A 12,583-nucleotide genomic window follows, 5' to 3' on the forward strand; every position below is an offset into this window, starting at 1 on the left:
ACTCTACCCTACTCAAGAGGTAAGCATGCAAACTAAGTTTATATTGTATAGCTTCAACTGTATGCTAGCTAGGGAGAATGCTTTGGAAAAACTGAAAATCCATGTATAATTAGAGAAAACATAGATCCAAAGCATTTAGGGTTGCATGTGCACCATAGGAGTGTTATAGTGCTCCAAACCTAACAATATATATGTATAAGACGAGTCAGTCTTCCCATCAGTAGGCCTCATTCACGAAGTTGGTCTATAAGGGGTGTTTAAGGAAGCGACCTATAAAATGACCGCCATTGGGTATACACTCTTACCTACCGCACTGTTGACTAGTCGACGGTCGTTAGCCGAACGGGTAGGATAGGACAAATTAATTCCTCATTAATAAGTATAATGATTTTATAAAGTAACTAAATGTATTCATAAATTCCTAATCTTAGTTACTTTAGGAAAAATGTGAAATTGATGCTATTCTTTGAAATTGCACTTTGTACCTTGCCAAGTCGTTAGTGGAGCGTGTGTGGCTAACCGACACACTAATTTGGGACTAGCAAGGGTGGCAAAGTGTAGCTCGATGTTTATCATAGATTAATGGAGCGTGTGTGGTTAACCGACACATTGATTAGGTGATAAATGACAGCAAGAGTACCAAGCACATTTGCATGGTTATTCACACATTGTTTGTGTTCCTCGGTATCCCAGTCACAAACTTGAAGGGCATAATCGAGATTTAAACATGCCATTGAAAATTTCAATGAATCTCAAAAGAATCTAGGAATTTCAATTCATTTAAAACTTAATATTCCTTTTCGTTTTTCATGATGGAATTTGCTAAATCGTCATTTACCTACCTTCAAATTATTTGCAATTAGATTACGGCATCCCTTTTCTGAATTGTAAATAATTGTGTTGGGTCCTAGCCCTAATTTTTCAATTGGGTGTTAAATTAGGGATTATTATCTAATATAAACTTTGTCTCTTTTCTTTTTCAGATGTCTACCTCAAACAACAATGCTTCTGGCTCCAACCCTTCTGGCTCTTTCTCCCTCATGCACTTTTGTGGGAGGGTGATCTTTGATGGATCCAATTTTAACGATTGGATTCGCAACATTCGCATGGTCACCTTCTATGAGGACAAGGACTATGTTCTCGACAAGGAGCTAAAGGAGATTGACCATAACACTGCTACTCCTGAGCAAATCGCTCAATATGATGCTCATGAGAGGGACGCGACAAAGGTGTCGTGTATCATGCTTGCGACCATGACTGCCGAACTCCAAAAGTCCTACGAGGACTACTATCCTTATGAGAGGCACCAAGATTTGATGGAAAGGTACCATCAAAGTGCGAGGCAGGAAAGGTACGAGATCATCGCCACCATGATTACTACAAAGATGAAGGATGGAGAGTCCATCACCGCCCACTTGCAAAAGATGTAGAGATTTATGGACCGCTTGCTGAAGTTGAATGTCAACTTCGATGAAGAGTTGGCTATTGACATCATCCTACATTCTTTGCCTCCTTGTAATGATCACTTTCGTATGACCTATCATATGAACAAGGAGGAGGTCACTCTAAGCAAGCTCCGAGGCCTTCTACGAACCGTTGAGAGTAGTTTGAAAGGCAACTGTGTTGCATCTACTCCTACTGTTGTTGCCCCTGTCTTAGCAATTGGACAAGCAAAAGGGAAGAAGAGGAAGGCTCCTTATAAGAGCCACAAGGGAAAGTCCCATGATGGATCCTCCTCTAGTGGGACCAAAGGTGGTTCTGCTGCTCCCTCTTCCAATCCAAAGGATGCAGAGTGATTCCACTGTCACGAAAAAGGGCATTGGAAAGGAAGCTACCCGAAGTATCTGCAAGACATCAAGGATGGGAAGATAAAGCCCACATTCGCAGGTATTTACACTATTCAATCTAACAACTCATCACATGCTATTTCTTGGGTCCTTGATACACGATGTGGTTTTCACATTTGTTCTGATTTGCAGGGTCTAAGAAGAAGTAGGGATTTGGAGCATGGGATGATGAACTTGATCATGGGAAATAGGAATGCGTCTCCTGTCACCATGATTGGAGTTTATTCTTTAATTCTTAGTAGTAGGTTAGGTTTAGAGTTGAATAATTGTAGCTACTCGTCAGAAGTGACACAAAACATTATTTCTTTTCATGGTTTGTATAAACAAGGCTTTAGATTTTCGTTTAACAATGAAATTGATTCTATAAATGTTGTCTTGAATGGTACTTTCTATTTTAAAGCATTTCCTTGTAATGGTATATATATGAAACTGTGATGGTTGTAGACAACTTAGGAAATAATGTGTTGCATAATGATTCGTCCAATGGTTTGGACAAAGCATGCGTGTGGCATTGTCGTCTTGGACATGTCAACAAGAAACGCATAGCCGAACTCCAAAAGGATGGAGTCTTGGAGTCATTTGACCTTAGGTCCGATGACACGTGCGAATCTTGTTTGCTTGGAAAGATGACCAAGTCACCCTTCACTGCTACTTGTGAAAGGGGTGAGGGTTTATTGGATCTCATACATACGAATGTATGTGGGCCCTTTAGATCCACCACAAGGGATGCGAACCGCTTCTATGTGACTTTTACAGATGATTATAGCAGATATGGGTATGTCGACTTAATCAAGCACAAGTCAGAAACCTTTGAAAAGTTCAAAGAGTTTAAGAAAGAAGTGGAGAATCAGCTGGGCAGGAAGATAAAGATGCTCCGATCCGATCGAGTTGGTGAGTATCTTAGTATCGAGTTCCACGACTATCTTAAGGAATGTGGAATTGTTTCACAATTGACGCCACCTAGGACACCGCAGCTTAATGGTGTGGCTGAGAGGCTCAATGGAACCTTGTTGGACATGGTTCCTTCCATGATGTGTCGTGCTTCGTTACCTATCTCATTCTGGGGGTATGCCTTAGAGACTGCCGCCCATATCCTTAATCTAGTCCTAACTAAGAAGGTTGCCAACACACCTCACGAGATGTTGACAGGGAAGGTTCCCTTGTTATCACATATCAAGGTTTGTGGTTGTAAGGCTTTCGTAAGATGAGAGACTCACGACAAGCTCGAACCTTGTAGTGAGCGATGTATTTTCATCGGCTACCCGCAAAAGTCCTTTGGTGTGGCTGAGAGGCTCAATCGAACCTCGTAGCTCCAACCTCATAGTGAGCGATGTACTTTCATCGGCTACCGAGTGACAATGTTGTCTTCGTTGCGAGGAGAGGGGTCTTTCGCGAGAGAGAACTCATATTCCAAGAGGACAATGGGAGGAAAATTGACCTTGAAGAGCTTCAAGAGTAAAGCGATGAAGGAACCTCTAACACTAGCGATCAACCCGAGGAGGAAACTCCTGTTGAACCCATTGACGAGTCCTTACCTCTTAGATGTTCCAGTAGGGTTAGTGTTCCACCTGTGTTATATGGTTTCCATATAACAACTGAGGGTGATACGTTTATTAGTGATAGTACACTAATAAATTTAGATGAACCTAATAACTACAAGGAAGCCATGACAGGCCCGGAGTCAGCGAAATGGAAAAAGGCTATGGACAGCGAGATTCAGTCCATGTATGACAATCAAGTTTGGAACTTGGTTGACAATGTACTAGGTCGTAAGACGGTCGGGTGCCAACGGATCTTCAAGAAGAAGACCGACATGGATGGGAAGGTACACACATATAAGGCGCAATTGGTTGCGAAGAGCTTTACTCAAACTCCTAGAGTTTACTATGATGAGACCTTCTCACCAGTAGCAAAGATTAAATCTATTAGGGTTATGCTAGCCATAGCTGCATTTCATGATTATGAAATATGGCAGATGGATGTCAAAACCGCTTTCCTTAATGGAAAGTTGGCTGAGGATGTTTACATGAGTCAGCCAGAGGGTTTTGTCGATGCGAAGCACCCTAATAGAGTGTGTAAGCTTGAGACATCCATATATGGATTGAAACAAGCGTCTCGCAGATGGAATCTTTGTTTCGATAAGAAGGTCAAAGAGTTTGGTTTCTCGAGAAGCGAGGATGAGTCTTGCATATATGTCAAAGCTAGTGAGAGTATAGTTATCTTCCTCGTATTGTATGTGGATGACGTACTGCTCATAGGAAACGACGTCCCAACCTTGCAAGAGGTTAAGTCCTGGCTTGGGAAGTGCTTCGCTATGAAGGACCTCGGAGAAGCTGCTTATATTTTGGGGATAAGCATATTGAGAAATAGGAGTAAGATACTAATAGGACTTAGTCAAAGTACTTAATTGGATAAAGTGTTAAAACGTTTTAGAATAGATAATTCGAAGAAAGGGGAGTTATCAATCCAAAGCAATACCAAACTGAGTAAGGCTCATAGTCCAAGTACTGATGCTGAGATAGCAGAAATGAGTCGAGTACCTTATGCTTCCGCCGTTGGCTCGATCACGTATGCTATGACATGTACTCGCCCTGATGTGGCCTTCGCTTTGAGCATGGTCAATAGATATCAAGGGAATCATGGTAAAGCTAATTGGACTGCGGTAAAGAACATTCTTAAGTACCTACGAAGAACTAAGGGCTGGTTCCTTATCTTCTGTGGGAGTGATCACTTCAGAGTTCGAGATAATTTCCGCTCTCAGTCGGGTTAGGTGTTTACCCTAAATGGAGGAGCAGTAACTTGGAAAAGTTCCAAACAGGAGACCGTAGTTGATTCAACATGTGAATTAGAGTACATAGCAGCGAACGACGCGTGGAAGGAGGCGATATGGTTGAAGAACTTCATCGGAGACCTTGGAGTTGTACCTGCCATACAGGAGCGTATGGAGATTTTCTGTGATAACGAAGGTGCGGATGCCTTAACCAAGGAACCGAGGGATCATGGTGGATCCAGGCATATCGACAGAAAATATCACTTCATTAGACATCGGCTAGAAGAGGGACTCCTCGTAGTTAAGTGGGTATCGTTAGAAGAGAACCCAGCAGATCCCCTTACGAAGGGACTGAGTAGGGTTAAACACTTGCAGCATGCTAGGAGTATTGGCCTAAAGGACGATATTAGTTATAGTGATTATATAGCTTTTAGAAACTTGTAATAGTTAAAATGTAATTGACATTCGATGATTAGATAATGGAGTTTTATTTATGAGTAAAGTTACTATCTTGTGTCAATTGTTTACTATTGTTTCATTTTGCATATTTTGACTTCCAGAATAATATGATTATTCAAACAATCCACAGTCGATCATACTTTGGAAGTAAGTATTAAGGCAAGATCGTCATGAATTGGCTTGTAGATTGTCTAAGCGTTTAGACATTGCAAAGGTTTGCTGCAAAGTTCATGAGCGCTCCTAAAATAAGATTTGAGTATTGGATTAAACCCACGCTCACATGAATCACTTCATGGAATTCATCACGAGTGATTGTGAGACGGTAATATCGTATAGTCTTTAAACCGAGATATATGAGTTGTTGTTTACAAGTTGGTTGTGCATTGATAATGCGTAAACGCATCAGTAACTTGATGTTATAAAACGTATTGTTGTGCACGTGTTAATGAGTAAATAATACAAGCATAAAAGTCAAAGATTATCTGTTCCTTTTATCCTAAGAGTATTAAAAGCGATATCTTGGGCCCCTCGATGATTTTGTGTTGACTTATGTGTCCGGCCCGGTCAGGACTGATTTGATGTGTTCAATTAAGTTCTATGTCAAATAAATCAGAAATCAGGAAACAAACTGCTAGACAATAACTATGACTATGTTCCATGTATTTGTCCACATGATATCTTAAGAACGGAGGACTACATGATGCCTTATCTATAGGACGTGTCAGAGTTCGACCGCGGCTTTTGAGAGCTACGATTGCTAATCGGATTTTGAACTCGTACTTGCATTTTATAGTTATTAGACTTATCCAAGTGGGAGACTGTTGGATTAGGTGTCTAAGCCCATAACTATATTTGGTATTCACTTGACCCAATAGTAGCATGGTCTTTTTGGGTTGCCTTCACCATAGCAACTTGACTGAATGAATTATGGAGAAAGAGGTTAATTATGATTTATTAATATATTATAGGAATAATATATTAAAAGAGAAATCATATTATTTAATTAATATTGGTCAAGAATTAATTTAGAATTAATTTTGTGGTAAAAAAAGATTAATTAATTAAGGGGGCTGGTACTGTAATTATAAGATAGTTACAAAGTTGGGCTTAGGGTCTATAAGGAAGGGATGGACGAAATTTATGTGGGAGTCCACATAGAATTCGTCCAAGGGGCCTTCTGGAAGGATCCTAAGGGCTGCTTAAGGACTAAGCAACTGGATTAGGGTTTTGACTGAAACCCTAGTTGCTCAACTATATAAGGAACCCTTGGGCATGCAAAAATCGACTACCAGAAACCCTAGAAGGATCTTGAGCCGATTTTGTGCCTCTCTCTCTCTCTCTCTCTCTCTCATTCTTCCAACTTTCTCTTGGTGTTTGTGATCTATTAGAGGCAAAACATTTGAGGTGCTAAGTTCTCAAAGGTTGAAGATCTTCAAGCTACAATTCAAAGGTATTATTCTATCTTGGTTTTATGTTAAAATCGATAATTGTATGCTAGATTAGCGTTATAGCTTTGGATGATTATTATTGCATGTATAATTATAGAAAACCTAGATCCAAAGCTTTAGGGGTGCATGTGCACCATAGGAATGATGTAATGCTCAAAACCCATCACTTACTAGATACCTAGAACCATACCAATGCTCCATCGTACTTATATAACCACACAAAGGGTCGTTCCTAAGTATTCACCTAGACTTGTATATTGTTGCACCATCAACATTAACATCATAACTCAAACATACATTAGTTGCAAACTTTGACAAGAATGGAAAACTAGCGGACACCATCTCATTCGCGTGCTTCCATGTCCCATCAAAATCAATTAGAACAATTTTTTTTGACTATCATCCCCAAATGAAGACTTACACTACTTAATCTCCACTGAAGGAGTAAGGTCCATGCCTATAAATGGAAATAGGTCAACAGTATGTACATATAAATAAATGTAGGTAAAGAATACATTAAATGAATTCCAGAGCTGCATCACAATAATCCAAACTAAAAAGGTCGAATTCCTCATTGTTGGTGATGTGTGACTGAGTATCATACGAGAGAAACTCATTTCCAGAAATATAAACAAAGTATCTGGCATAGTCAGAATCTTACCAGGAAAGAGAAAAGTTGCATGCTGACATTGTGTAATGCCCGCAAGTTCGGGCTAGACATTAAAATATAATAAGTGACAATATTTATAATTAAAATCCTTGAACATGATAATTATGCGACGTATGCATTACGAGCGATAAATAACATTTTAAAGTGGAAGGTTATCTAGAATAAATAATCTTAACTAAAGATTTAGCAGTCGTAATGACGATCTCGGGGATATAACGAACACTTAAAATCTGACTTTGTATGAAGAAGTTATGATCCTTCGAAGTTTCGTGTTCAACCCTATACGACAAAGTTTGTTTTAAAAAGTGAATCGGAGAGAGGTTGCTTATTAGCCTAAGTAAACTAAACGAAAGTTGTAGTAATCGTAAAAGTGAAAGCGTTCATATAGAGAACGCTCAAACCTGACTTCATAGCAGGAAGTTTTGATTTTTCAAAGTTTTGGTACAATAGTGTGCGACATAGAAATCGAAGTTGAAATTGGTTGATTGTTAGCCAAAACAATGTAAATGAGATTTGAAGATCCCGTGAACAGAAATCCACCGATAGAAAGACATTTGAGAACGGAGATTCTGTGAAAGAGTTTAATTTTTGCACGGTCTTTTGTAGTGTAATCTTCATAGACTGCTAAATTTAAAATAGTATGAGAATTAGATGATGGAGTCCAAATGAAAGTTGTAGTACTCGGAAATACCTATGCGTAGATATAAAGAACGTCAAACCGGATCTCGTACGAGAGAGATACGATTTTACCTGACAAATGTGATGTAGCCCCGCTAAGAATGTGTCACATGTCACGTTTTTGGATGAATACGTAGCCAACTAAGACAGGGCGCGACGCGCCTCTGGTCTGGACATGTTGCACCTCACCCAAGAAATCCTATAAATAGCTTGCAATGTCTCATTCCTTCCTCACAAGTAAATCTCTCTCGAATCTATCTCCAAGTTCCGATCTTTTTGGGGCTTTCTTTAGGGTATCGGAGAATCTTTGTTAAGTGGAGCTCTGGGGCATCAGAGAGCACGAAAAATAGAAGCTTTCGGGTGGGAGTTCTACTTGCGAACTTTCCAGACTTTTTCTATAAAACTCTGTAAGTTATGTTGCGCTTATATTGCTTTTAGTGTAACTTCAATTTATATTCATAGTCGTTATTATAAACCTATAAATAAGATTTATCAGTGATTCCATGTCATAATAGTGATTGATCTACTTACATGAGTGATGTTAAGGTTAGATTTAGTGATGTGTTTAAAGTGGAATTTCCAAATAGTATACTTTGTATACCAAACATACCCTACCTCCGATATGATCTTACGTGGTTATCACTTATTAGCATTAGATCAGTATTAATTGGGATTATTTAGGAATCTAAACTATCATTATTATATTCTCAAGAAATATAAGACTAAGACTTAGCGATATTTATATCTAGGTCTTTTAAAAGGAAAAGCTAAAGTGTTAGGCGAAGCAATTCCCTAATCGAAAGTCATCTACTTTTAACAAGTGAGTGCATACTTAATTTCATCTTACACATAAATACAAAGTATTTAGATAATTAAACGCTACATATGCCTATTATCCATGTTCTAGATATTTGTGTTGGATGCAATAATATGATATGATTTTACTTATATATTAATTTTATCATATTTAAATTGTATAGGGTACTGAAGGTTGTGGGAAAATAAAATAATGATGAGAGGCCATGCATTGTAATATTGTACTACTCAGACCAGTCATCTATGGGAGTATAGATGACAAACATGGACTAGTGTAGACAGTATTGTGGAACACTAGCATGCTCGCCATCTATAGGCATTAATGATCATGCTTTTTAGGGATGAAATAATATACGTACATGTACTTTATCCTCATTGACATATATTGCTATGGAATCCCTGAAGTATTATGTTCTACTCGTTACTTATAGTGATCCATTAGGTTAGATCCCTTGAGATCATCATTTTAGGATCAGAGAGTGAGAACAACGAGAATGAGTTGAAAACCCTATGTTCTCACCAAGCTCCTATGTTTGACCCACTCAGTTTCTTTTTATCACAGGTAGCAATACGAAGGTTTCGGTATAATGATGTTTGAATCTGATGAGAGATTTAAGGATTTAAAGCCATTCGTAAAATAAATGCTTGTAGGGCTTGTAATGATTAGTTAATGCTTATGTTTTGTATCAGATATTGTCACACCCCTGAACCAAGGATGGCGGAAACATCCGGGGGTGGAGGACTTCATGTATAGTATCACAACAACGAGTATAATAGTGCTCAAAGTAAATACAACCATCATAGATATAATTGAAAAAGTTACACCATAGTATGTGTTTACATATTTCAAAATGAATTACACTATGATGACAAAATGAAATGTTTGACGATTTAACGTCCCATCCTCAAAAGCTATTGATTTCCTGTTTCACTGATTTCTTGAGAATACAAGTAGTTTTGAAAGAGTGTCAACAATTAAGTTGGTGAGTTCATAAGAGTTTTATTTGAGAAAGAAGTCGTTTTCCTTGTAAAAGCGATAGAGTATGATTCTAGAAAATTCAATATTTTCTTTATTAATTGTGAAATGAACGCTCCTATGTTATGCAATAATGTACCTTAGAAAGACCCATAGATTCCTTCTATAATCACCCATTGTATATAAGTTATATAAAATTAAGTTAAATAAACCGTCGAATATAATGGGTCTTCCCAAGGTCCACAACCAAACAAGGAACAGGAAGTAAGGCGGGCCCACCCACTAACTCTCCGGGTTCGGAAAGTAGGGGTCTCCTGGTAAGTAAAATCTTGCCATGATGTCCGTGCGAGAATAGGGGTAAGGTAAGAGGCATATAATAATCATATTCCTATAAATACTTATAGGGGTTTAATCCTCCTTAGTTATTTCTATAATGACATGGTGCATACCAGTTACATATAACAAAAGATATGATAGACCTTCGAATAAGTGATCATACTCCAAAACCACAACCATACAAGGAACAGGAAGTAAAGCAATGATAACAGATTCTAAGTCTATGATATCTAAGTTATATATAACTTTAGCATATTCACTTAGTGATTGTAGATCTACTAGCAAGAATCTGTTTAGTTTTCACATAAGTTATAGCACCACAAAATACTCCTGTAGTATTTTAAATGTTATGTTTGGTTCTTAATGATTTTCTGGTATGGCTGTTGGTAAGTTGATAGACTTGTTGTCCACTATGACTATCCCCCGGCACATACTAGTCACTTCTCGGACAAATATAGTTCATCAGGATATATTCCTCCCAGACTTGATTGCATATCCCAGGGCATATTCACATTGCACAACCCCTCTATTTTTCACTTTTGTATTGTCCTAGATATGATACTATACTAGTATGTATGCATGCACTCATACTTTTAACAAGAAACTATTTATTTCTAAAAGTATAGTTATTTGAAAATGTTTAATCAGAGACTTTAGTCCCAATGCATTTATAGTTTGTATATCTTATGTGATTCGATATACTTATTTCACTATAAACAATGCTCTGATACCAATCTGTCACACCCCCGAACCAAGGATGGCGGAAACATCCGGGGGTGGAGGACTTCATGTATAGTATCACAACAACAAGTATAAAAGTGCTCAAAGTAAATACAACCATCATAGATATAATTGAAAAAGTTACACCATAGTATGTGTTTACATATTTCAAATCAATTACACTATGATGACAAAATGAAATGTTTGACGATTTAACGTCCCATCCTCAAAATCTGTTGATTTCCTGTTTCATTGATTTCCTGAGAATACAAGTAGTTTTGAAAGAGTGTCAACAATTAAGTTGGTGAGTTCATAAGAGTTTTATTTGAGAAAGAAGTCGTTTTCCTTGTAAAAGCGATAGATTATGATTCCAGAAAATTCAATATTTTCTTTATTAATTGTGAAATGAACGCTCCTATGTTATGCAATAATGTACCCTAGAAAGACCCATAGATTCCTTCTATAATCACCCAGTGTATATAAGTTATATAAAATTTAAGTTAAATAAACCGTCGAATATAATGGGTCTTCCCAAGGTCCACAACCAAACAAGGAACAGGAAGTAAGGCGGGCCCACCAACTCTAAGTCGACTGCGACTAAATTCATAAATAACTCTAACATGTACACTTAGCAATTATAGCTGAAGTCTAACAATTCTAGACGAAATATAGTTTTAATATCATGAAAGCCATTTTGTGTAAACGTGGTGCTTTATAATATATATTTCAAGAAAAATCCCTTATTTTCCTTATAAAAAGTTAGGTAGCCTTAAATCCCAAGACCGAGAATATGTGTGTGTTTTGTACTTATAATGTTTATAATAGTAATGTCTTTCCAAAGAAAATCTAATATTTTCCTTATAAAAGTCATGTAGTCCTAAATCCCAAGACCGAGAATATGTGTGTGTTTTGTACTTATAACGTGTTTGTAGTTTTAAATAGATAAAACCCCTTTTCAAAGTAGAATTTTCCCTGTAAACTTGAAAGATTGTTAACTCCCAATGTGAGTCGCTATAACCATACTATAATGAGAATTAACCTGCAACAACGTTTTTCAGACGTCAAGATCCTATGACTCTTGTCACCCGTAGACCTGCAGGTCCGACTGTAGCTAGCAGCGAGGTGTGGGGTGTCAATCCCAATATAGATCTATACATAATTATCACGCTCTCCCTACAAGAGACTCTGGTTATAACTTACAGGAATTTGAACCCGTACTGTAAGAGTACAATGGAATAACTGTCTCACAACTTACGTTAACTAGTTTACATATAGTTTGAGTATAAAACCTCTTCTGTGGTGGAAGTGAAATCACCTTTTATGAAATAAATTAGTGATATGAAATCCATAAACTATTACTATTATAGTTTATCATGTAGTATTTGAAAAAAAAAACCATTTGTTTTGAGAGTAAAACCTTTTCTATGGTGTGCTTTTATCGTAAACTCCATAAACTATACTTATTGTAGTTTATTATATGTGTTCGAAATGAATGGAAAAACCTTATAATGAATGACTAATTTCTGTTTATGATGATAAACTAACAAGAATGCATCCAACATTTAGAAACTTATTGTTATGCACTTTGCTCAACATACTACAAAGTGTTGTTAATATTGTAAGCTATGTAACTAGATTTTAACCTTTCTGCACTGTTTTGAAAACACCATAGAAAAATCATACGAAGTCGAAAACTGAATCCGTAAACTCTGAGAGTTTAGAAAATGTGTCTAGTGTATTCATAATTTTTATTATGATTTTTAAAGGTCCCTAACTTGTGTAAAAATGTTCATATTCACAGACTGGTCCGAATTCATTTCTGAAATGATAGGCAGTTTTGTAAAAATCACCATAAATTGTAGA

Source organism: Lactuca virosa, chromosome 8, assembly GCF_052849685.1.
Source record: "Lactuca virosa cultivar CGN04683 chromosome 8, Lactuca_virosa_CGN04683_v6, whole genome shotgun sequence".
Classification (NCBI taxonomy): Eukaryota; Viridiplantae; Streptophyta; class Magnoliopsida; order Asterales; family Asteraceae; genus Lactuca; species Lactuca virosa.